The 25,738-nt window shown below is 32.9% G+C and overlaps 1 pseudogene; it reads right to left on the bottom strand.

The window, feature by feature from the left end:
* Positions 1-9,657: 9,657 nt before the first annotated feature.
* On the bottom strand, positions 9,658-12,120 carry LOC149580635 (pentatricopeptide repeat-containing protein At1g11290, chloroplastic-like; annotated as a pseudogene).
* Between the last annotated feature and the right edge of the window lie 13,618 nt (positions 12,121-25,738).

Here is a 25,738-nt window from a genome sequence, read left to right as displayed (position 1 = left end):
AGCTAATGTTGTAGCTAATTATTTATCAAGAATCCATCATGATGATACTAACACTACTTTGGTAGATGATGCATTTCTAGATGAGCATTTATTTCATATTGTTGTTCAAACTCCATGGTATGTAGACATTGCTAACTACATTGTAGCCAATAAAATACCATAACATTTTTCTTACAAGGAAAAGAAGCTTCTTGTAGAGAAAAGTTTTCATTTCTCTTGGATAGATAATCTCTTGTTTTACACTGGACCTAATCAAGTTATGAGAAGATGTGTGAGAGAAGATGAGACATGATATTCTACATGCATGTCATAATGAACCATGTAGAGGACACTTTGTAGCAAAAAGAAAAGCTTTGAAAATCTTGTTGATTGCTTATTACTGGCCTACACTTCACAAAGATGTAGCCAACTATACAAGGAAGTGTGATAAGTGTCAAAGGATGGGCCAACGAACAAGAATGGATGAAATGCCTCTTAATCCTCAGATGGCATTAACTCCATTTGAAAAATGGGGAATGGACTTCATTGGTCCAATTGATCCTCCATCTAATGGGAAATCCTATACTCTTGTGTGCACTAATTACCTAACAAAATGGGTTGAAGTCAAGGCCATGAAGCATGCTCATGATGAAAAAGTTGCTGATTTTTTGTATGAAGAAATTTTTACTCGCTATGATATACCCAAAGAAATAATCACTAACCAAGGTGCACAATTTACCTCTAATCTAATCTCAGAGTTGATGAAACAATATAACATTAGACACCAGAAATCTAGTCCTTATCACCATCAAGCTCATGGAAAAGCAAAGGTCACAAAACGTGAACTATAGAACATCCTAACCAAAATAGTTCATCTACATTGTACGGGTTGGACCAGAAGATTACAAGAAGCTATTTGGGCTTATAGAACAACCTAGAAGACTACTACAGGATTTATACCATTTGAGCTCTTGTATGAAAAGGTAGCAATGCTTCAAATTGAATTTTAACATAAAACTATAAGGACAACATTGGCATTGAATATTGAACTTGCTATAGCACAAAGAGAACATCTTCTACATCTTAACTCTCTGGATGAAATGCACAAAGTTGCTTTGGAATGTACTGAATTGATACAGAAACAAAGGAAACAATGACATGACTCTCATATTATCAGTAAAAAATTTAAAGTTGGTGACTGAGCACTACTATATGATTCCAGATTTAAAGATATGCTAGGAAAGCTGCAGACAAGATGTCTGGGACCATATGAAATTAGTCATGTCTTTGATAATGGAGCTATTCAATTAACTACCATTGATCCAATACCTTTCAAATTATTATTCAATGGTTATAGACTCAAATTATATAATTGGCCCCAAACCAAAGAGGACTTCTTGTAGCAGTTTTAGCGACTAGATTTAAATACACATCAGGTAACTCTTCCTGTAACTGAAGGTGTTAACCTTAAGATTACCACTCTTCAACATTAATTCCTTTGTGCATGCTCATAATAAAGACTTTATTTCCAAATAAAGTTCACTTTTTCATTCACTTTCTCCTTCCATCTCATCTCTTTACCTTCCACCCATCCACCTCATCTCATTTCTTTATCTTCCATTCACCCACTTTTCACGTCATCAATTTCTCATGTTTTCAATAAACCCCACGAGATGCTAATGGATGTTGCCAATGTTGATATCACTTCTACCACCTTTTTTTTGATACGTGCGATAATTAGTTGATAGGTATACAATTTTAAATTATTTTTCACTTATAGTCTCTAGGTTTCATTAATTATATTTAATACTGCATAGTTTATATGATGGTGGCATTATGCCAGTTCCTTACCCATACTAGGTCTGCTAAGTGTGAACACTTGTCCATATTTAGTAGGGAGTAGGGAAGGTCACTAATATCCAATGGCATTTATATTTATCCCTAAAGATTTTTCCAAATCTTTGCATTCCCTTCATTAATGGAATTTAATTGTCATAAGCAAACAAGTGAGGTGTTGTACCCCTTATTTTTTAATGAATTTCTGTGTCAAGCTGTCATGTGACTTGTATTTGAATTTTATGTGATCTGAACTTTATTTTTAGATGATTCTCACACATATTCATTATTTACCTTCATTAAAAGCCATATTATTGTGCATAAAAATTTGTTATGACATTAATTACCTGCTAAAACAAAGAAATGTGAGTTGAGTCTATAAAAAAATGAAGCAACTTGAATTCAAAAGGGGGAAAAATAGAGCAAGAAGAGAAAGTGTTAAGAAAATGGGTGGGCAGTTGTAGAGGAGAGAACCAATGGAACATATTATGTTGCTCTCAGACGTAGAAGTTGTGAGAAGGTTTAATGCATGCGGATGACTAGGGTATTTCTTGAGTTTGACTGCATATGAAGAAGAGGCAGCCACAAAATTCACAAGGACATTTGATGAGGGTAAAGCTTACATTTAGGGTTTAATAGTGATTGCAATAGAGGAACACATTGCTGAAGTAACTGGGTTGCCTACAATTGGAGAACATTACCCTAGCACACATGATGTGAGGTCAATAAGAGCTCAATTTACTAGACCGACTAATCCTCAAATGGACATTACAAAGCAAGGTTACAAGAGTGTCACTGCCACTACCATACAATGAATTAGCCATGCATATTATCAGGTATTTTACGTGCAAAGGTAGATTCTCATATTTGCATGCACATCATTTCAAATTACTTAGTTGCATAAGGCATAATCTTGCAGTAAACATTTCAAATTTCTTGTATAATATGATATGTATTAGTGCAAAAGAAACTCAAAAAGGAAAAGATAATTTCATTACCCATCATGCCTTAATCAAGTTACTAATAGAGAGGTCACTTAGGGATGTGTCTCCCATGATATGGGATGAATTTGTACAAGCCAAAACTCTACAACCCGAAGCTGCACCTAGTGAATAGCCTAGTGAGGAAAATGTCCCCACCAATGAGCGTACTGAAAAAATACCCAAGTGGCTAAAGCCAAAAATACCCAAGAAAATGTACAAGAAACTATCCATATTCAAAAGATTGTGCCTTCACCTATGCAAGAGACCTTGAAACCTACTTCTAGTAGAGCAACAAGGGAAAAAAATTGCAAGAAGAAATCTCTATTTAGGAAAAGGAAGAGCCAAACCCTACAATTGTGAGACAAAAGAGAACAAAGAAAAGTCCTACAACAACTATTATAGCAAAAATACCCTAAGGGAAAAGTAGACAAAAGGTTGTGATGCAAGAAGAAACTCCCGTAAGGAGAAGCCCTAAGATGAGAGGGCAAGTTTCTAAAAATTCTACTTTGTCCAAAACATCTACTAAGGAATCCCCTATGCAAATTGTCTTCGATCACTCTCCTCCCCATCTTGAGATTCAAGCATTCTCAAAAATCCTACTGAGGAATGTAGGGATGAAATCAAAGAAAATCTAGATGATACCCCAACAGACCAACTAGGTACTTCCAACTGTAGGGATGAAATAGTTCCTAAGCAAGTTGATCCAAACACTACCCTATTTCCCAAAAAATCAACATGGATTATTGGTTTTATAGAAAATTTATGGAAGGAACAAAGAAAGAGGAAAAGAAATCATGAAGAAGACAATAGTTCTATCACACTACAAAAACTCCTTTTTTAGTTGTATGGAAAACATTTGTTTGCTAAGGCCTTGTGGGAAGAAGAGAAGAAAAAGATGAATAAAATCATAGCATCTCAAGGTGAAGAAATTACAAATTTAAAAGAACAATTAGCAAGTCAAAAGCAACGAATGGATCATGCCCTCAAGTTAGCTGATCAGGACCTTGCTTATAGACCACTGCCAAGAGTTTATGCTTTATATTTAAAAGAACAATTTCTTTTGTTTCAATTAATGTTAACTCTTAAGTATATTAATGCAGAGTTCAAATCAACACAAGAATTTTATGGATTATATCAAACTTTTCCACCACTAGTACAAAAACAACAATATATTACTAAATAAACTACTAAAAACTATAGATATGTGACTAATTTTGATCATATGACCAATGGTATTTTATTGCCAAACATTTATCTCCCAACCAAATTTATGACTAAACTATTTTAATCATTAATTAGGTCATTTATTTAGTCATTTATTGTTGTAACTTAGTAGTTTATATGGTAGTTTATTTGATAATTTTGGTAGTTTTTTGGGTAGTATATTTGGTATTATATTTGGTAGTTGATTTGTTAGTATATTTGGTAGTTTTTTGGATAGTATATATGGTAGTAGATATGGTAGTATATTTGATAGTTTATTTGGTAGTTTATTTAATCATTAATTTAGTCATATTAGGGCACAATGGAATTGAACCACCATCCTCCTACTTATAAAGTCGGTGCTCTTCCATTGAACCAGTACCCTTTCAAGAATAATGCAAAAATTTGACAAAGTTGTCTTCCCAACATTAAATCTATCATGATCATGGTCACTATAACTTAATATAATCTTCTAAAAGAACACAAATTTTAATTATTATAAAAAATAATAATCTAAGTCTTTATCAATAACAATTTAACAATTTAAAATTCTTCCATTCAAGCATTTTAAAATTATATTTCATGTCAATTACACTTCTCTACAAAATTGTAGTGATCGACTCTTATAAAATATAATTTGGACATAAATGCATTCCAATTTTCTTATATTTATAAGAAGATAAATAAAACCCACCTAAAATCATCAACTACAGAAATTTCATACACAATACTTGCAATTGCACTATGAAGAATGTATAAAGCTTTAGAAATTGTGCATCGTTGAAGTCTGCAAAATTGAGTGTTGAAACTTAAATAGAGACTACCAATTAGGAATGCAAGGAGAATAAATAAAGAAGAACCTTATTTCTACAGGTAAAGTTACTTGCAATACAATCAACATAAAAGTAAAGAGAATATAGTATAGAAATGCAAGGATACATATCTTACTTTAAGTGTTGCAAAGCCAAATTTCTATAGATGGGCATAGGAAAATGATTTAGCAAAGTATCAAGCTATAAGCATTAAAGACAAGTGAATGGTTACAAACTAGGAGGAATCTTGACACACATATTCAAGATAGTCATCATAATTTTTAGTAAATTAAAGAATTCATTTTTCTTACTTAAAACAATATGCGATAATAAAATAATTAAGGGTCAAAAATGGATTTAGATGAGATAATATATGTTGGATGAGAAACAAACTAGGGGAGATTCAAAGATATACCCAAGAGGAATCCATCATAAAAATGCATGAAGAGGGGCCAGAGTTGTCCTTATAAATTCATATTATTGTGATGTCAATAATATATAGAGAGACAGTTCATGTATATGCTAGAGCTCATTGCAATTTTCAAAGAGTTGACTTAGATTGCATTAAAAAAAAAAATCAATATACCCATTTAAATTTAATAAAAAAAATTTCCCATCAAACTTTTACTTTTTTAAATACAACTATTTGAAACTAAAAAGACACTCTTTATGCAATGGTTAAACTAACATATTTCTCTACATGTTCAATGACTTCTTAAGTTCCTTAATCTTCCACTATGTTATCTCATCTCGAGAGAAGTTGAAAAATTCTTCACTAAGAAAATAAGGGTAAAAAATATAATATTATTATTATTGGTAAAATCTTTAGGTCATATTAGGATTTATTGGTGGAGGATCGATACTTGTTCTGTTTACATCTAAATTTCTTTCATGGTACTTGAACATTGTTATTCATGTGCCTATACTATTACACCTTTCAAGAGTGAGGTACGAGAAGGATAGACATAATAAGATCAAGGTTTTTGATGGCATAATCAAGGATAAGATCACGTATTTCTAAGATGGGTAGATGAACTATTGCATAGAAAATTGACCTTCTATAAATCAAATTTTCTATATAATCATAGGGAGTTTGTTGTAAATCCCCACAAATTCTGATTTTAAATCTAGAATTTTTTTAGGATTTATTCTCTTAGGATATCATGGTAGACTGCGTGTTTTTTTTTACTAAAGAGACAAGTGAATGGAAAGTTGATAGAAGGCTGGTGGTGTTTTCTCCTTTCATTTTGTAAATTCAAGTTTTCCTGGTAAAGATTGTAACATCAAACTACATGTATGTTCTAAACATTTGATTATTGTGTTTACCATATTTTGGAGACTGGTAGTTTTAAATTTCTTGGTAGTTTGGTGCAACATGAATGAGAGACCTTTTGTATCCCCAAAATAGTCTATTGTGGAAATTAGAGGCTTCTCTGAATTTGAAATCTTTACAAAGAAAGCCATTGGGGCTATCCCTATGTATGGAGAAGATACAAATACCATCACACCAATTCCAATAGTTTTGAATCTAGTAATAAGAGAAGAAAACATTTTCCCTAAAAGAGATTTGAATTTCTATTTTTTTATTAGGAATCAATCATATTAGTAATAGAAAATTGCTTGAAAACCCTACCATGGAATAGCAACAAACATATTAGGAATTGAGGTCTTCTATTGCTTTTGTATTTGATAGAGCTCACATGGAAAATGATACCTATGATCAATGATGTAAATCTATAAGGTTGTTCTAGAAAACCCTTGATTTTTTTTATCAATTATAATGTCCATGTAGAATCTATATTTGCCAATGGAAATCTGCCAATAAAAATTCAATTTTGAATCTGTAATAAGTTGTTTGTCTAATTTCTTGTCGAACAATCTGATGTTGATACTACAAATAAATATTATTATTGTTTTTGTTTTCCCAATTAAACATTCTATTGCTATAGAATATAATTATGGTTCAAAAAATGCTAAATATTCCCATAGAGATGAGGAAAAGAAGGAATTTGGTCACCTACTATGCCTTATTCTTCCATGATGTGGCTCTTGTAATATTGAAAAAGATTTTATGCTCATTATTGTTTCCTAATAAAGATGGGTTTCAACTAATAGGTTGATATTATGGGAATTAAGATGAAACATCTTGGGATGTTTATTGGAATGAAGCTTCAGTCTTAAATTTATGTATTCTGAATTTAAGGAAATGATTTCAAAATTAGTGGATTACAAGTCACCATTTGGAAGAATATATGTTCATCTCTTTCTGTCAAGTTTGTGACAATAAATATAGCTAAAAAATTAGGATTGGAAAGATATGCATCCTCTAGTCAAGCCAACAAGTGAGACAGATTATAGGACCAAAAATTATTTTAACAATGAGCTAGAATACTTCAAACTAATGTACTCCTATGGTTATAGGAATATTTCATACATTTCCTCAATAATTTATCATGGAAAGTTCATTAGATCTATTTAGAAGTACTTTCCATTCTTACAAAATTTTAAGATCATGGTTAGCCATATTGATAAATGCATTCTCTTGTTAATCCAAGCAAAAAATACATCCATCTTTCTTAAAACATGTTTTATTATGTTGTACCACAATCTAATCAATATTAGAATTTATAGGAGCATGTTTTGGTCCATTATTCGAAAGACTTCTTTGTCACCTATTCATGGTGTATATCAATATGGTGGGGTAGGCATGGGAAAGACAATTCTAGTGGACTTGTTTTATGAGGAATTGTAAGACATTTATTGAACTCTTCAATTGACCTTTTACTCAAAAATTAATTTACGTCTTGCTTTAGTTGTATCAATAAAAGTTTATGTTTCCTACATCTCATATGTGTTCTATTGGTTATTACAGTTAGTTTCAATATATAATCTAAGTTTTTTATGTTATCTTTCGGAGTTCGATTCATTGTACATAAAAGAAAATTGAATCGTTATCAATCTAGTTTTTATGGCATTCATTTTCATTTATTTTTCTAATAGTTATAAACACTTCTTAATTAACTATCCAAATCCTCACTTAGGGTGTCTGAGAAAAAGAATCATGTATTGTTTATACGCTATGTATGATTAAAAACCCCAAAGTTTGGTAAAATTATGGGTTTTAATGTATATTACAACCATCCAAAGTTGCAGGTTGGTATGTAGGGATTGACACTTGAGTTGCAGAACAAGAAGCGACTATCCCAAAAGTTAAATGTATGACTATCATAAAAAATACAGTCTTCAAAAAATATAGTCTTGGTGTAGAGGTCATAAATTTTCTTTGCACTGTTAGATTGCTTTGAATTTTTTATATGTTGTTGGCAGACACGTTATAAAGGATCTCATTGGAGATAGGTATAGAGAACAGAGTACAGTTTTGTGAAAAAACTAGTAAATCTCATGTTTGATAGAAAATGTATGTTGGTGATTGGATATGGCATTGTGAACTAGCTGAGTGTATTTGGTTGGTTAGAAAAATGATATAAGAGTTTCCTATATATGAGAAAATATAAGAATGTATAGTACAAAAGTTGCTAAGAGTTGGTAGAATATATTATTGGGGCAGTCATAATCAACAGAGATGGAGATTGTTATCAAACAAGGGGGACAAGCATCAAAGTTCTCACCTTTATTTTTTTATGGTTAACTAAAGTAGTAATGCATGGAAGATTAACTAAGTTAATTATATGACTAAAGTAGTATTGCATAAAGGGAAAATTAAATTAGTTATAATTTTTAGCACAATGAAATGAAATGCTCAAGAGTGGAAGAATTGTGTAGAAGAAATATGCAATTGAGATTAAATATAGATTTAATAGTAGAATGATTACATAATATACTATGGGCTAAAGGTAGTCAATCAAGAAATGTGGAGTTATATATGTGGCTTGCTATTTAAGTAGTACTTGAAACATAGAACTAAACTAGGAGTAAAAGTTTGCCATAGGTTGAAGTGTATGGTGAAACAATCTCCTACAAGATGGATGCATGTTAGAATGGAATTCATAATGTGAAGATCTTGTACAAGTATAAAGTAATTATAATTTTATATCAGAAAACACGAAAATCATACCTATTTATTGTAACACTTTCAGCACTTTAATATATATATGTGGTTTGTTTTGTTGTTGTACATCCAATGCAAGTAAACATCCAGCTGAATTGAAGTTTATATAATGGGTCTATAGACATGGAGACATTATAGTATGAAGTTCTGAGTCATTTATCTTGAGAGTAGGTCATTCATTCATGAAATAAATATTTATTTTGATGAGACATTTGTACGTATGGTGCTGATTATTGTAGTACTTGCAAAGCTTAAATCATACCTATACAAATCATACCTGTTTATTGAAACACTTTCAACAATTTCATGTAATTGTAATGTAGGAGTAGCAATGCAGGTTTCCTGGAATGAAGCATGTGTTTAATATGAGCATTGTCTATAAAATTTGTGTGCATTCAAGCAAAATGTCTAACTATGGTAGGAAAGGAAGGAGGCGGGAGTATGTGAATGTTTTTCATTTAAACTCATTTTACTTTCAAAATTGTAGTATACATTACAAGAAAGGCTTGAGTGAAATACATGAGAAAGACAATAGAAAATGTTACTTGTGTGGTGGATGTTCATATAGTTGCCATGGTTCAGATATATCATATAAGTAAGAAGCTGGCACTCAAAAATGTAATGTACCATAACTTATTGATATGAAAATGCCATCATTGATATTGATGTTAATTAACTCTGAGCATCACCAAAGTGGGTGGCATGCTTAGCATATATTCTACCATAAGTTATTGGTAGGAAAGCATATCTACATTACATATCTTGATTAGCATTATCACCAATAATTGGAACGAGAACATAATCCATCCATGAAATGATGGAGACAATTCACATCCCTTGAAATACTTTCATGCCTAATAATCTTGGAGATGAACTTCATGGCACTATGAAAATCACCACACACACAAAGATTCTTTTTTATCTGAAATTTGAATGGGCATTCCAGTGCATATGCTCATATTCCCAAAGGCAATTGCCAACTTTTCACTGTGAACACTGAGAATGTGTTCCTTCGTCTCTTCCTCGACATTATGTACAATAAACTTTGCATCAAGGACATATACTATAGATTCAATCTGTCTTTATGAAATTACTAGCATTTCCTAGACTTGGTCATATTGAAGGTGCCTTATGTCTCTAACAACAAATGCATATATCTTAATTTTTATCTTGAGAAGGGTGGATCCTGAAGTTTTCTTCAACCCTCTATCTTTCACAACTATCCTCACCTTTGCAATAGCATCCTACCTACCATCTATAGCATAAATGTTAAACAATAGTATATAATTTATTGCATCTTTAGGGTCTAAATCATAAACATGTTCTGCAATGCTTTCCACAAATTCACTATTGCCATGAATTATGGAGGCATTGAGTAGGTTCTGTCAAATACTAGCATCATTTTTACAGGCATAGCTTCTACAAACTCTTATGCCTTATTCAAATTGCTTGCACAGCCAAGAAGGTCAACCATATAGTCATAATAACATGGCTTGGGTGCAATATCATAGTCTCAAGTCATGGACTCAAAGAATGGCCAGCCTTAATCCACAAAACCTCCATATCTACAAGCACACAACATGCTTGTGAATGTGATATAATCAAGCTTTATACATGTCTGTTGCATATTTTAAAAAAGCGCAAGGACTTCTTCACCTTGTCGATACGTTTTGTACCCTACAATGGTCATACTCCATGTTATAAAATTTCTTTTGGGCATCTTGTTAAAATAATTGACAAGCAATCATTATCCTCCCACATTTAGCATACATGTCAATAATTGCAGTTCCCATAGCAATGCCCAATTCAAATCCACTTCCCATTATGTAAGCATGGATGACTTTCCTCTTTTTTGGAGATGCTACTTGGGCACATGCCAAGATTATTCTTGGGATTGTGATTGAATTAGACTTGATATTAGCAACTTGCATTTGACAAAAGACCCTCAAGGCCTCATTGGGCATATGCCCACTTTACGCATATCCTATGACCATTGCATTGCATATAGCTAGATTACTTGTGGACATACTACCAAATATCTAGCTTGCAACCTCTACTGATCCACACTTAGAATACATAGCTATAAGGAATCATAAAACATTCACATCTAAACCAAATATGTCTCTCACAATGTTCTCATGAATATCCTAACCTAGTTGCATATCTCCTCTGTCAGCAAATGTAGGAAGAACACTCTGGACAATCACTCTGTTAGGGATCACATTAGATGCTTGCATTTCATGAAAAAGGTTCAAGGCTTCATTGGAGCATCCATTCTATGAATCTATCATTGCATTCTAGGAAAAAATAGTTCTTTCACAGATTTTATCAAATATACTACAAGCAGTCTCTATGTGCCCCTAATTTACATGTGTAGCTACAAGGGGATTCCCCATAGAAACATATCAATTGAAACCATCTCTGACAATACAATCATGAATGTCTTTAACCTATTGCAGATCTCCTAATAGAGAAATTGTGGTAGGACACTAAAAATTGTGATGACTGATGACATTGGGCATGATTTTTTACTGTTGCATTCAAAAAACTCCAAGGTCTCTTCTGTAAATTCATTCTGAGCATACCTAGAAATTATGGCATTCCATGAGGTAACCCCTATTTTGTGTATTTAATCAAACAATTTGCATGCATCATCTATGCTTCCATATTTTCCATACATGTCTATGAGTACAGTCCCCATATAAGCACTAGACTACAAGATGAACCTAACAAGTCACTGTGAATGTATCTTCCCCATTGTGAATATGACAACAACACCTGCCTTGAGAACAAAAAGAAATGTAAAGTAGTCTGGTCATACAATTGTATCTTGCATTTGATTATAAGTCTTAAGAGTTCCCCCACACTATCCCACTACAAGTGTACCTTCTAATCACTACATTCCACAGAGAAGCACTTTTATGAGGCATTTTGTCAAACATTTGATGTGTGTCCTGCATACTTCTTGCATACTTCAAGATAATGCAAACATGGCAGCAAGTTTTGATCCAAAGGGACTATTATCCTTGATAATTCCAGTAATAATGAAGTGAGCATGGAGATGATTACCTTGTCTTATATTTCTTTTATCAAAAAAGTCTTACAAAAGAAAAACATAGTGATTTGAGTTGTATAAACCATGGCAAGGGATCCCATCATGTTTTTGCTCTTTATGTAGCATGGAATACATACGAAGAAATAAGCACATCATTTTTTGTTTCCCTAATTTATGTTTATAGCAAGTTTAATTCTGGTATATGGGTTATTGTGTAGAGAAATTTACAAAATTTCCAATTCAATGTTGAAAACCCAAAATTGCTATTATATTCTAAGGACACATATGTACAAAGTTACTAGTTCTTACAAACAGAGAGTATATGCACATTTTCTTTCAAAATAGCTCATTTCACTTCTTTGAAAGCACTGTATAAGAATTGGGGTCTTTGCATAACAATGAGAATCAAAATGAAAAACTGAGATAAAAAAACCTTACTTTTCGCAGTGGAAAAATAAAAATGGGAAAATAGAAGAGTCGACACATATAGATCACTATAGATGTCCAACAAACGGTGGCCAATGTAAGTTAATACCCTTCATAAGAATACATAACATTAAAATTTGATATAGTAGTTACAAAGTTAAAGAACAATGGATTTGAAATTTACAAAAGTGAGAAGGGAAAAACAACGGACAACGAAAATGGAAGATTTAAAAACCTAGTTTCAAGGAAAAATAATAGTGGAACAAGTAGTATTTGTATGGTTTGAGATTCACAAATTTGTAGAAGTAAAAAGGAAATTGATACTCATGATAATCAAAGAGACAATTCACAAATGGTCCAATGCAAGCAATAGATCCATAGAAGAAAATGAAAATACTAGGCATTAGCAAAAGCTCACTAATAGAAAAGTAAGGAAATAGGCTTTAATGAGAATTAAATTAAAATAAAGAGCCTATTAGGTTAATTTAGTTACATGCTAATGAAGACCTTATGATAGAACTAGTTGCAATTTTAGTGAGTTTTTTTTAACACCAAAATTAATCTTTTCATTGCCTTTTTGGTTCAAGTCCAACAGAATTTCAAATAAATAGTAATATACTAATTTCTTAAATGCAATGAAATTAATAGACTTTGTAAACATGAGTAAATCTTAAACAAATTTAAAATTTGATTGGTGCAGTTAATAATAAAAGAGATCAAACGAAAACAATAGTATCTTGCTAAAGGCAGGAACTAATAATTGTGAGGCATTGTATGATCATTGAGATGGAGATGGAGATGGTTTGGGTGAAAGGATAATAGTTTCCAACATAGATGAAGAGTGTTATCAAAAGATGACGAGGCATTGTATGGCTATTGAAATAGTTTGGGGGAGTGGAGAAGAATCTTAGTTTATTAATGGGAAAGGATATTGTCATAGAGTACAAGAGGGTGGAAGATATGTAATCAGGGATCATAGGAATCAAAATGAATTAATGAATGTTGAGGATGTGATTAGCACTTGTATTGTGATTAGAGGCATGGTTTATGAAGAGTGAAGGTAGGGAGTTGTCCTAAGGTTAGAGAGACCTAAGGAAATATGTCACATTGAAAGGTCATTTGGAAGGATATCAACAGGTAGGTGATCAAATATAATGAGTTGGGATAGTGTCTTTAATGAATGTTAAAAACTAATGATCAAGCACAACACAATGGAAATATTCATGGCAGTTTTGTAGAAGGATGTATCCTTTCAAAATCTTCCATATTCCATGATTTGATGGAAGTTGACTCTATTTGTACTAAAAAGGATAAATTAGGTAATAATTTATCACAATAAGATTCATAATAAGAGTACTATTTGTGTCTAAGGAATTATCTAGTTGTGGTGTTTGTGCTTATATTCTTCACATTTAAGTATTACTTGTATCTTGTATCTTTACACCGACTAAATGCAATTGCTTCAACTTTTCTGAAGCTTTTTTGTACATCCATTTTATGTATATCATGTGGTCATTGTAATTCATCAAATGAAATCTCTTTGTGGTATTTTTTTAACATTTCGCTTATCTATTAGAATATTTCCAATAGTAAATGACCTCTTTTCATTATGCTTTGATGGATGTCTACTCCCTATTTGAGAAATCCTATTTTAGAATAGGCAAGGAGGATGCTAGAAAATGTGATTGTGATTACCTAAAAGTTTTTAGACTTATCAAAAGATCCACCTTATGCATATCTTGCAGTCATGGAATTTCATGACCCTAAGTTTTTTTAAAGCATTTTGACTAGCACATCTTGTTCATGCTCCCATATTTTGTAGACCAAAGTAGAAGTTAAAACTACAATAATATCAATAAACATTAAATTTCTTGGTATGTTAATGTAGTGTAACTTTTTTAATTTAAAAATACTACAACAACATACAAAGCATTTTATGGAGAATATTACAAAGAAATAGTGAGGTAAATTATATAGATGAGATAGGTGTGAAAAATACAATGAACAGAAAACAAGCAATCAAATAATATGAACAAGGAGACATATTCAAAATAGTTGTAAGAAAATGTAAATGAAACTTGTAAAGAAACACATGAATTCCTATGTGTGAGTATCCTCCATGTCAATGCTGAAACAGGAACTATAAACCAGCATATGGACATTAAATTGATTTAGGAGCCTATAAATAAAATCAAACATTGGCTGTAAAATATATCATCGAGTTTTACAAGAATTCTTTACACAAAATTCCAAATATATTCATCTCAAACAATGATCCTCCTAATATTAAATCTAAAATATAAAAATCACTAAAATTGAGTAAACTTTTGCGAACATGTTGCCATAGGTAACTAACAAAATTACCAATAATTTTTTTTATTGAAGGTAACCCAAAAATGAGATATTTACACAGTTCGTTAGTGGTGGAAATGAAAAAGCAATCTTTACATTTAGATAGGTGGTGTATTGTTGTGTATTTGACCTTTTCCATTTAACCTTTCCCATTTAACATAAGCCTCCCATTCAAATGTTTTTGACAACAGTGATTTTTATGAAGAGGGTTTGTTTATCAAGGATCATAAGGTCCCCAAGAAGTTAAGCCAAAAAAGTTGTAGATCATTGCAGCCAATATTCTTAGACTAGTGGAGATTTTGAAGATTGGTGCCATTGGGTTTCTCCTTAACTATCCATCATTTATTGCCCTCTCCAAATATTGTCATGCCCTTCTTCTCTCCTCCTTTCTATATTAATTTGCCCCTCAGAAAGGATAAAGCCTTGGCAAGTATGGCATCTCAGGGTTTCAATTGTTGCTCTAATAATATCGTGGACTATTTTTACCTTTCTTTGGTTATAATACTCTACCATAAAATGCATAGTTATCTTAAAGCTTCTTTCTTTATAAAGTTGTAGAATTTAAAATTGTGGCTTGTATGGTGGAAGAAATGACCGTCATGAATTAAAATAGAAAACTAAAAGATAGGTCTAGTATTAAAAATATAGATCTAATACCAATTTAGATGGTGCCCTAAGTGATAAAGAATTTGGTAGTATTAATTGTGGAAAATGATTTGGCATGTTAATTTAAATAAATTTATATTTTGTAAAAATAAAATGGTACAAATTTGTAATTGAGATTTATTTGGTTTTTTTTTCATAGTAATATTTTAAAAGAATTCATAAATTGGTATTATATAATTTTAGATGAAAAACAAATATAATTAATATATAAAAAAATTAGTGTTTTTATTAAGAAGAAAAGTATTGATAACATTGTTCATTTAATCTTAGAAGATGTTTTTTACAACATTATATCTAAGAAAGTGGATTAAAAATATAGTTTTTTTTATTAAGAGAAATATTTCAATTACAAACTTTGAATATGTTCTTTCTTGTATGGTTCCAAAAATGTCTTGGGTTTATAGATTTTCAAATGAATCTTATCAAAATTTAGGACAACAAACTAAGGAGCATTTCTTCTTAGTTTATCTAGAAGCTTTAAAAGAAGGGTATTTGAAACTAGATGTCAATAAAGGCTTAGTAAAGTTCATTTAGGTTGTATTATGGCATTTAGTTAAGGCTACTTATTATCAATCAATTGACTTTATAGTATTACATTAAATTTAAAAGATTGACATTTTTTCACTTATATATATTCTAAAATTATTAAATTACAAAATCTATTTTGACTACATCTAGAAAATAGAATTACAAGATCTTATGCTTGAGACATCTCTTTCCATGGGAATAAAGTTCTATATTCAAAGGAAGAAGAGATTGGGGCATTCACCTTTAAGGCAATAGATGATTCAAGGACTTTGAATAAGATATTCTATTTGAGCCCCCCTGCCAGTACTATTTTTATAGTTATCTAGACATTATTGAATGTTAAATATCACATTTTATCATCCATTTGTTATTTTTACTTCACCTATGTGTTATTTCTCCTATTTGGTCTTTCCTTCATAATCAACTTAGGCTAAAATTATTTTTTGTTATTTTTATGTAACTCAATTGATTTATTGTTGAAGCTTCTAATAGGAATATACATGTTCTTGCCAATAGGATTTGATAAGGTATTATTGTTTTAATTTTGAGGCTACTAATGAGAATATGTTTTTGGATTAATAATCGGCGAACAATAGAAGTTATAAAAAAGTTAAAGAATGTATTAATAGGATAAAAAAAATCATTGATCATTTATTTGTTTTTTTTTTTGGGTGACTAGTTATTAGTGACCAATTATTGAGTCATTTATTTGATCATTTATTCAGTCACTTATCTTTGTCTAACATTGTGATTTTTTTTTATGACCAAATTGGTCATGTATTTAGTCACCTATACTTATAAATTACAAATATTACTAGAATTTGATTACTTTTAGTCACACGATTAAAACTTTTAGTCTCATGACTAAAAAATTTAGTCTCGTGGTCATTTATTTGCCACAATTCTACTAGTGCACCCTAGTAGCAGAATTTACTTTGGGAATTATATGTTCATAATTTTGTTATCTCTTTAGAGACTTAATAGAATCCCCTACTTTACATAGGGGATATATATTTAAGAGCCCTCATGTCCTGGATGTCCAATGAAGTAAACTATGATAGGTAGCTGAATAATTATAGGGATGAGGAAAGGATAGAACCCTTGCCTTTAAGAGTAGAGAGTAGCAAGCCGGATCAAGTTCTTAGGGATTGGTTCACATTAACTAATGGAAAGAAGAATCTATGATATTTACTACTAGAGCTAAGGTCTATGTTGATTATGAGAATTTTCCCTACTTTACTTTCTAGAGAGCTATGACTGGTGCTAGGAGTAGATGGGCCAGATTGCCTAAATCTCTTAAAAAATTAGAACCACATAGTCCCATCAACTTGGATACAACACTTCATAGGGTTCCAAAATATTTAGAGTTAGGGAAGTAGGCCAAACCAAAGTTATGTTGTCCCCCAACCATGCATCCTCCAATGCTCATGTGGCCTTTATATGACATTAATGCCAATAGACTCAACAAGCTACAGGAAGATCATAGAAGGGAAGTGTGGGAGAGAATGAGAGGATTTTACTACACCTTCAATAGTAGTAGGAAAGGAAGGACAGATATTGGAGATTTTAGGTCATTAACAAGAAAGTGCAATGCTTGAGGACAAGCATTAGTTTAGCAAGGGGTAGATGATGAGACCAAAGATTGATTTTATTTCATGATAGTTTTAAACACTTTTTTGATACTCTATTTTATTTTTATCAAAACATTTGTGGACCTATGTTTACCAAACCTATGATAAACCTATGGGTAGATACCGTGCCATCTTTTGCTAGTATTATATATCTTATGCAATATTTCATATAGTTATCAAATTGTGTGTTCTTATATTTGAATTTAATTTGATAAATGTTTATTATGACTAACTTGTTAGCAATGAAGACTAAAAGATGATTGGAAGAATTCAAAAGATGAGCACCAATAGCATTTAAGAAGAAGAGAATGCTAAGGAGTAGCCATGGTGGAGGAAAGTTGTAATGGCTCTAGAAGACACGACAATAAGTAAGGAGGAGCTATGAAGACTTATTGTCTTCTCTGCATTTATTCCATGGCAAGTGGATGTTCAAATTTTATTATTCCCACCTTAAGCTATTATTTCTTCTTCTCGCCTTAAGTTGTTATTCTCCTTCTTTTTCTCCAACAAATTTAAAGCTAGGTTATTTACTTTTTGGTTATGAGAATAAGTGTTGATCTCCTATATATAAGAAACAACCCAAGTGTGTTAGTTTAGCCAATTAGAAGAAAGAGTTTATGAGAACAGATTGTTAGCTTTTGTAGTAAAGTTGTGTTTTTACAGTTCCATGTGCTATGTAATGAATTTCTGAAATGTAATAAAATAGTTTTTTGCTTCTATTTTTTGTTAGTATTTTAGTGAATCCAACCAAGGGGGCCCATTTGGAAGGTGGATTAAATTAGGATAGAATAGATTTATTTCCAAGCATTCTTAGTATTGTAAGTAGAAGTTGTAAGTTCCTTCTTGTAGCATCGCACTTCATGAATGTTCCTACAACATATGTGAGAACAATTATAGTGGATGAATTGAGTTGGAATATTTGTTAGCCTTTCATTGTATTTCCAATATTCATAGAGTTAAGTGTGTAAGTTTCTTTCAGCAATAGTGTAAGTTCTTTTCCTTACATTTTACTTTCTTGTAGCATAAGCTTAGTGACTTATTAAGAGACCTAGTGCACATACTGTGCCGACCATTTCAAGTATATGTCCCTGGGTTGACAAGATTAAATGCACCTCATATTGGGAAAAATAGTCCTTAGTTTGAATATATTATTCCTAAGCATGACCCAAACCATGACTATGATACACCTATTGTGAGGCAGACCAGACCTCTCTACGTCTCAGGGCATTGGGATTCTACATTTTTGCTAGGCCCCCTAAAGCCCCTTCCACATCAAAATAAAAGAAAGAAGCACCTAGCCATAACTTATCAGCCAACTTAGTAAAGTTTTGGTTAATTATCTTAGTTTCCTGAATGAGGATACAATTAATCCTTTTAGAAAAGATACATTGTCTAAGAGCATATTATTTCTGGGCATTGTTCAACCCCTTTATATTTTGTGAGAGGAATTTTATTTTTTAATTTTCTTAATCATCTCTAGTATAATTTTTCTTCCACTAGCAACCTCCCTTGATGCTTGATTCATTTGAGTTGTTCTACTATTAAGATGACCCACTATATTAGCTACCCCTACATTTGGCTTCTTTCCATCTCTAGTTTTCCTTTTTGGGAATTCCCACTCACTCATAACACATGTTTGGGAGGAGGATGGGGATGAGAGATCCATACTTCCCTTAGCCTCCTTAATGATTCTCATAACTTTATCTATTTCTTCCTCAAGAGACACCAATTTGAATACTTTTGGGGCAAAAATCCCCTAGTGGCCCAAAGTATCAAGTTCATCATTATTAGGATCCCCTCCCACCACCATTTGTGGTAGAGATTTCTTGGTGAGAGTCAGCAAAACTATGGTCTTTTTCATAGCCAAGGAACTTAAGGTCACTAAAGGCTTTCTGGTAGGGCTCACATGACCCCCATTAGAAGTGTTGCCAACAAAAACCTTCGTGGTGCAGGAGCACCTAGGGTAAGGTAAAACCTTAAGTAAACTTTTAGGCTTGTGGTTTTTCTAACCAACCATGGGAATAATAAGGACTAGAGATAAATTCCCAAGGATTTTTTAGGAGGTTTGAGTTGATAGGTTTTGATTTAGGAATCTATTTTTGTCAATTAGGTTCTAAAAGGAGGAAATTGCAAAAATTGCTCTAGGGGACCAAATGAGGAAAATTCCATAAAAAGTGTGTAAAGATGGCTCTTATATTATCTAAGGTAATCCTAGGAGGTTTTAAAACTTTCTTTTCAAGTTTAGAGAGTCTAGGAGCAAAATTGCAAAAAAAGTCAAAAAGTTGCATTGACAACTTTGCAATTTTGCAAAATTGCAAGACAAATTTTTAGAAAGTTTTTGCAAAACCAATGATTTGGGAACTTATGGTCTGAACTGCAAACTAGGAGGAAACATAAATTATATTTAAGACATTTCCAACTCATTTCCATGGTTTGGACAATTTGGTGTACAAACAATACCACAAAAGGATAATTTTTTAGCATTTTGAGCACAGTTTGGAGTTTTGGTTGGAATTTTGGATTGAATAGAAGATTTTTTTTATAAAGTATTATCTTTTGTTCATGTCTTGAATCTCTATGAAATTCTTTTGGTTTCAAATAGGCATTCAATAAGGTTTAGAATGTTGGAAATGAGAATAGAGTAACTGAGAGGGGGAGGGGGTGAATCAGTCATTCTAAAAACTTTCCACAGTCCCTAGGATGTCTAAATATACCCTTGATCTAATTAATAAAATTCTGAAATTTGATAATGCAGAAAATGATAAATATTAAGAACTGATATGTTATCATGCACAAAGTAATTCAATAATTAACAACACATGAGACACCATTTTTAACGTGGAAACCCAATATGGGAAAAACCACCAATGTAACTTTTCACTCTTCTGAAGTGAGCCCTGTTAGGAGCCAACCCTATTAAAGGTTACAAAAAAACACTGTTAGGTGTGACCCTGTTAGGAGTGGCCTTGCTAGAGGTCTTTAGAACAATTCAACTGAACTGTCACCTTGTTAGAGGATTTATTGAATGGCTGTTAAACCAACTCTATTAAGAGATTTTGAATACATTGTTACAATGGTTAGAAAGAAACAATGAAATGACCTAATATAATGTGCAACTTATCTTTGCTGATTGCAGATCTCTATTATGCTTGACTGGATCCTTACTGATCAAATACAACTTTGTAGCTCCTTCAACACATATGATCCTTCATCAAACTTTTCTCAACATTTGCCTCTTCATACTATAATTCGCATTCATAACTTCTCTTTTTACAATTACACACTTTAATCCATAACTTGAATGACCATATATACCTTTTAGATTATCTAAGTTGGCTTGAATTACTGACTATTCAAACAATTACAATAGTCGGCTAGAAGTAATTAATTTGCACATCCTAATACTGGTCAACCCTGCATGGAAAACTTTGTTCAAAAAATAATTCTTGTGTTAACTGACTGAGCTCAGTGTATACAACAAACTTTGTGACAATCCTTCAGTTGTCAGGAGAACTCAGTAAGTACTGAGTTTCCTGAGATAACCAAGTAAGCTTGGTGGAAACTACCCTTTGGGGACCGAGTGAAGCTCGGTTAACACAGACTTTTCCATAATTCATTTGATGACCGAGTGAGCTCGGTGGAAACTAACCTTTGGAGATTGAGTGAATCTCAGTTAACACTGACTTTTCCATAATTCATTTGATGACTGAGTGATCTCGGTGGAAACTAACCTTTGGAGATCAAGTGAATCGTGGTTAACACTGGCTTTTCATATTTTCTTCGTTGACCGAGTTAGCTCGGTTAACACTGTCTTCCACATTTCCTTCGATGACCGAGTGAGCTCAGTTGGCACTGTAAATTGCATTGCAGACTATCTAAGCTCAGTGAACTTGAGACTAATGACTAATATGACATTTGTGTGACATCAAGGACAACATTATCCAACATAGAAAACTATTTTCTTTTGTTAATAATGTTGTCTAGTTTTGGACAAGTGTGGAATGGGCTATAGCTTTCAAGTGTCCTTGGTCTAATCATCGTGGCTTATGGAGACCAAGAAATAGCCTTTGTAAATTTTGTAAATTTTTTTTATGGAGCTTTTGGAAGGCCAAATTCTAATTTTAAAAGTGAGCCCTAGGCAAGCTAGCAATCTCTTGGTAAGGTGCAAGGAGATGCTTGTAAAGAGTTCTTGTGAAGAATAGACGATTGGCATGGGCCAATCTTGTATTGATAAGGTAGGAGAAATGTGTAAGGGAAGATAAACTTAAAGGAGGAGCTTCGGTATAGAGTTTTATGCTTGCAAGGGAGACAACACCAACATTTCTTCCAAAACCTTAAAAAGTAGAGTTTTCTGAATCTGTATAGTATAGACATTGTTGGAACCCTCGACATTAAAAATATTCAATGGTTGGTAATAGGGAACAAAATTATAGTATACACCAAGGAGACTTATTAATGGTTTTTTTGAGTTATAGCTATTTCCTTATTTCTAGGAGGGCTAATAGGGGCTCTTAGGGCTATCAGGCCTAACTAGCCAATTTGGTGATATGGGTGAGAGGACCTTGAAAGAATGGTGTAGAATGGTGGGGAATGAGTTAACTACCTCAGTATGAGTCTTATATCTTATTTTTGAGGCACTTGGTGTTCTTGGGAAAGTTTTGGCATTGTAGGCCAAATAATGCATTTTAGGTGAATTGGGAGAATGAGATTGAAGTTTGAATTGATGGGAGAGTTTCTTGGGAAAAGGGGATTGTAGAGGGATACTCTAAGATAGAGTTAGGAGGGAAGACCGTATAGTGGGCTAGGAGTATCCTATAAAAAGATAGAAAGGCTCTTAGCTGAAGAAGCCCCCCATCGAAGTGGTATTAGAGCCATAAGATTAGGCTTTTGGTGGCATTTTGTATTCCATTGAGTCATGTGGATCTTCCAAAATGGTGACCAATGTAGAGCTGGAAAAGGAAGTGGATGAGCAGAAGAAGCTCTTAGAAGAAAAGATCAGGATTTTAAATGATGCCCTAAAGGAGGTGAAAGACAAGTTAAAAGAGATAAAGGATGCAACCCAAACTAAGTAAGATGAAGACTTTGGCAAGGGTAAAGAGGTGATTTTCAAGGATGAGATACCTAAACTAGATCCTCCACTTGGTGAGAAAGAACCATTCCTTAAAGCCCTCAAAGCATTTTGAGGGAAGATTTTAGAAAATTTGTCTTTATTTCATGTCAAGATGTATGTAGAGGTAGTTTTAGAATGGATTGAGAGCATTGAGAAATACTTTGAGTGTGAAAGGAAAAAAGAGGCCCAAAAGGTGAGGTTTGCAAAGTCTAGGTTGAAAGGTCAAATTTTGACATGGTGGAAGTTTGTGTAGGAAGAGAGAGAAAGTGAGGGGAAGAAGCCTATATCTAATTGGAAAGAAATAATGGAAAAGATCAAAGAAACATATCTACAAGAGGATTATGAGATTCAAATCCATAAGCAGGGGCAGAACCTCATGTAGAAAGATCTTGATGTGGCTACCTATACTAAGGAGTTTCAAAAGTTGGCACTATGGTCAAGGGTGCAAGAAGTAGAGAGTATAAAGGTACCTAAATGGCCTTAAATGGTTCATACAGGATGAGTTGAACTTTTTTAGCCTCACCCCTCTTCAAAATTGTTTTCAAATGTCTAGGAAGGTGGAATAAAAACTAAGTAAGAAAGGGGACTCCAGTTCTAAGAATAGAGGTAGAGGTAAAGACTTTAGAGGTGGTTCAAGGGGAGGCTCTAGTGGTAGGAGTAATTAATAGAGAATCTATGGAGACTCTAAATGGAGTGAGAAAACCAGTGAGACTAGTCAGAGAGGAGGCTCCAGTAGAGGCAAAGGATCCAACAATGGGGACAAAGGCACATATGGAAACAATAGCAGAGGTTTACACTTTAGTAACATGAAGTGCTAAAAATGTGGTAATCTAGGACACCCTTCTTATAGATTTCCACAAAAGGTATCATCTTCTTATGGGGAAAATAAGATTGCCTATGTCCAAGAAGAGGACAATTAGAAGGCAGGAGAAGTGGACCTTGATGTGGAGAAAGGTGAAAAACTCATGTTGAAGAGGTTATTGGTTAAGGCTACTACCTTTGTCCACCTTGTAAAATAATCTATTGCAGCCAAAATCCACCTATGACCAAAGCTAGAAGGTGGATTAATGGGACCTATGAAATCTAATCCCTAGTGAGAAAAGGGTTGATTGATGTGGATGGCATGAAGTGGAAGGGCTGCAAGTCTCTATTTTCTTGAGAAGAAAGTGCACTTTTCACACTTCCTTACATGTCTATGGTAATCATGGAACAAGGATGGCTAGTAGTAACTTGATCTCATGATTTTCATTGTAGTGGTTCTTACTAAAAAGTGGCCACCATCAAGACCATCATGAATTTCCCTAATCATTCTTTATGCCTAATCTACACCAATGCATCTTAACAAATCTCCATTGAAGTATTTCTTAAATATAATACCATCGACTATAACATAAGAAATGGATTGCAATCTAAATTGTCTTCTTTTTTCCTTATCCAATCCTTGAGGATATCCATTTCCTGATAAGAAGGTCATCATGTCATCTATCCAACTCCTTGGATTTTCATCTCTCACCTCCTATTGTTCTATCAACACCAAGGAAAATTTTTCATTTGTTGTTTCTTGAGATTAGATCATCTACTTACATAGTCCTTTCCCTTTTAGCAACCTAGTGATCTAGATGTGCACATCATACTTCATCACTTTAATGATCCAACCTACTCCTTTCTCACTAATATATTTTCTCAACAGGAAATCTTTAACACTTGCATGAGGGCCCAATAAGTGGATCTTATTGTGGAATAGAAGATGTCTGAAGTTCTTCAAGGATCTTTTTACTACAAGGACTTGCTTCTACACATAGATATATTTGTCTTCATATTCCTTTAGCCCTTCACTAAAGAAAGCAATCGATCATTCTTCATTTGTATCATTCAATTGAGTCAAAATAGCTAAAATACTTGACTCACCTCCTAAGGTTTAAAGAAAGAAATCCTTATCAATATTCAGATTGATGAGAGTAGGGTTTGGGGCTATGGCTATTTTGATCTCTTCAAAACTTACTTTCTATTCATTTGTCCACAAACAATAAATATTGTTTTTAATCATAGCTATAAGAGGTTACACCATGGTAGCTAAGTTAGGAATAAATCTCCTCACAAAATTTATTCTACCAAGAAAACTTTGTAGACCTTTCTTGTGACCTGGAAGGGAAAGAGAAGCTATTTCCTTCATTCTTTATAGATCAATGGTTAGACTATCCTTAGATACAATGTATCCTAATAATTTCCCTTGATTAGTGGGAAAGACACACTCACTTGGATTCAAAGATACTCCATACTCTCTACATCTTATCAATACTTTCCTGAGATGACCAAAATGATCTACTACATTCTTTGAATACACCATGATATCATCAAGGTAGACTAACACAAACCTTTCAATCATGTTTTTGAAGGCCATCTCCATAACCTTTTGAAATGTGGCACCTACATTTGTTAGTCCAAAGGGCATTTAACTATAGGCATAGGTGCCCTATTTGGTGGTGAAAGTAGTCTTATATTTGTCAGCCTCTTTGACTAACACTTGGTTATAAATAGAGAATCCATCCAAGAAAGAGAATCTCTCTAAACCACTAACCTTAGACAATATATGTTCCATGGAAGGGAGAGGATGATGATCTTTAAGGGAGGCTTGGTTAAGATCCGTAAGGTCCATGCATAGTCTAATTTCTCCACTTTTCTTCTTGTTAGAGACAAGCTTTGCCACCCAAGAGGAATTTTTAATAGGGAAAATGATATTGGCCTCAATTAATTTGGATAGCTCTTTTCTCATTAATGGCTCAATCTTGGTATTCACTAGCCTCTACTTTTGCCTAACAGGTTTGACATTATCAACTAAATCTATTGTATGTTTAAATATATTGGGGTTAAAACCCTTTAAATCATCATATGTCCAAGAAAATGTATCATTAAATTCTTGGCATAGATGGACCAAAATTTCTTGCTCAGTTTTAGAACATACCTTCCCCATGTTCAGTGTCCTTCCCTTAGTAACTACAACTGACATATGATCATCTTTGTTTGCAGCAAGGTTCATGCATGTATCTCTTACTTAGTCATCCAAATTGAAGACACTTTCTAAAGTAAT

The sequence above is a fragment of the Cupressus sempervirens genome, chromosome 1 (assembly GCF_028749045.1).
Source record: "Cupressus sempervirens isolate cs-2001-9-10 chromosome 1, ASM2874904v1, whole genome shotgun sequence".
NCBI lineage: Eukaryota > Viridiplantae > Streptophyta > Pinopsida > Cupressales > Cupressaceae > Cupressus > Cupressus sempervirens.
Note: the sequence above shows the minus strand (reverse complement) of the source record. Positions and strands in the feature narration are given on the sequence as shown.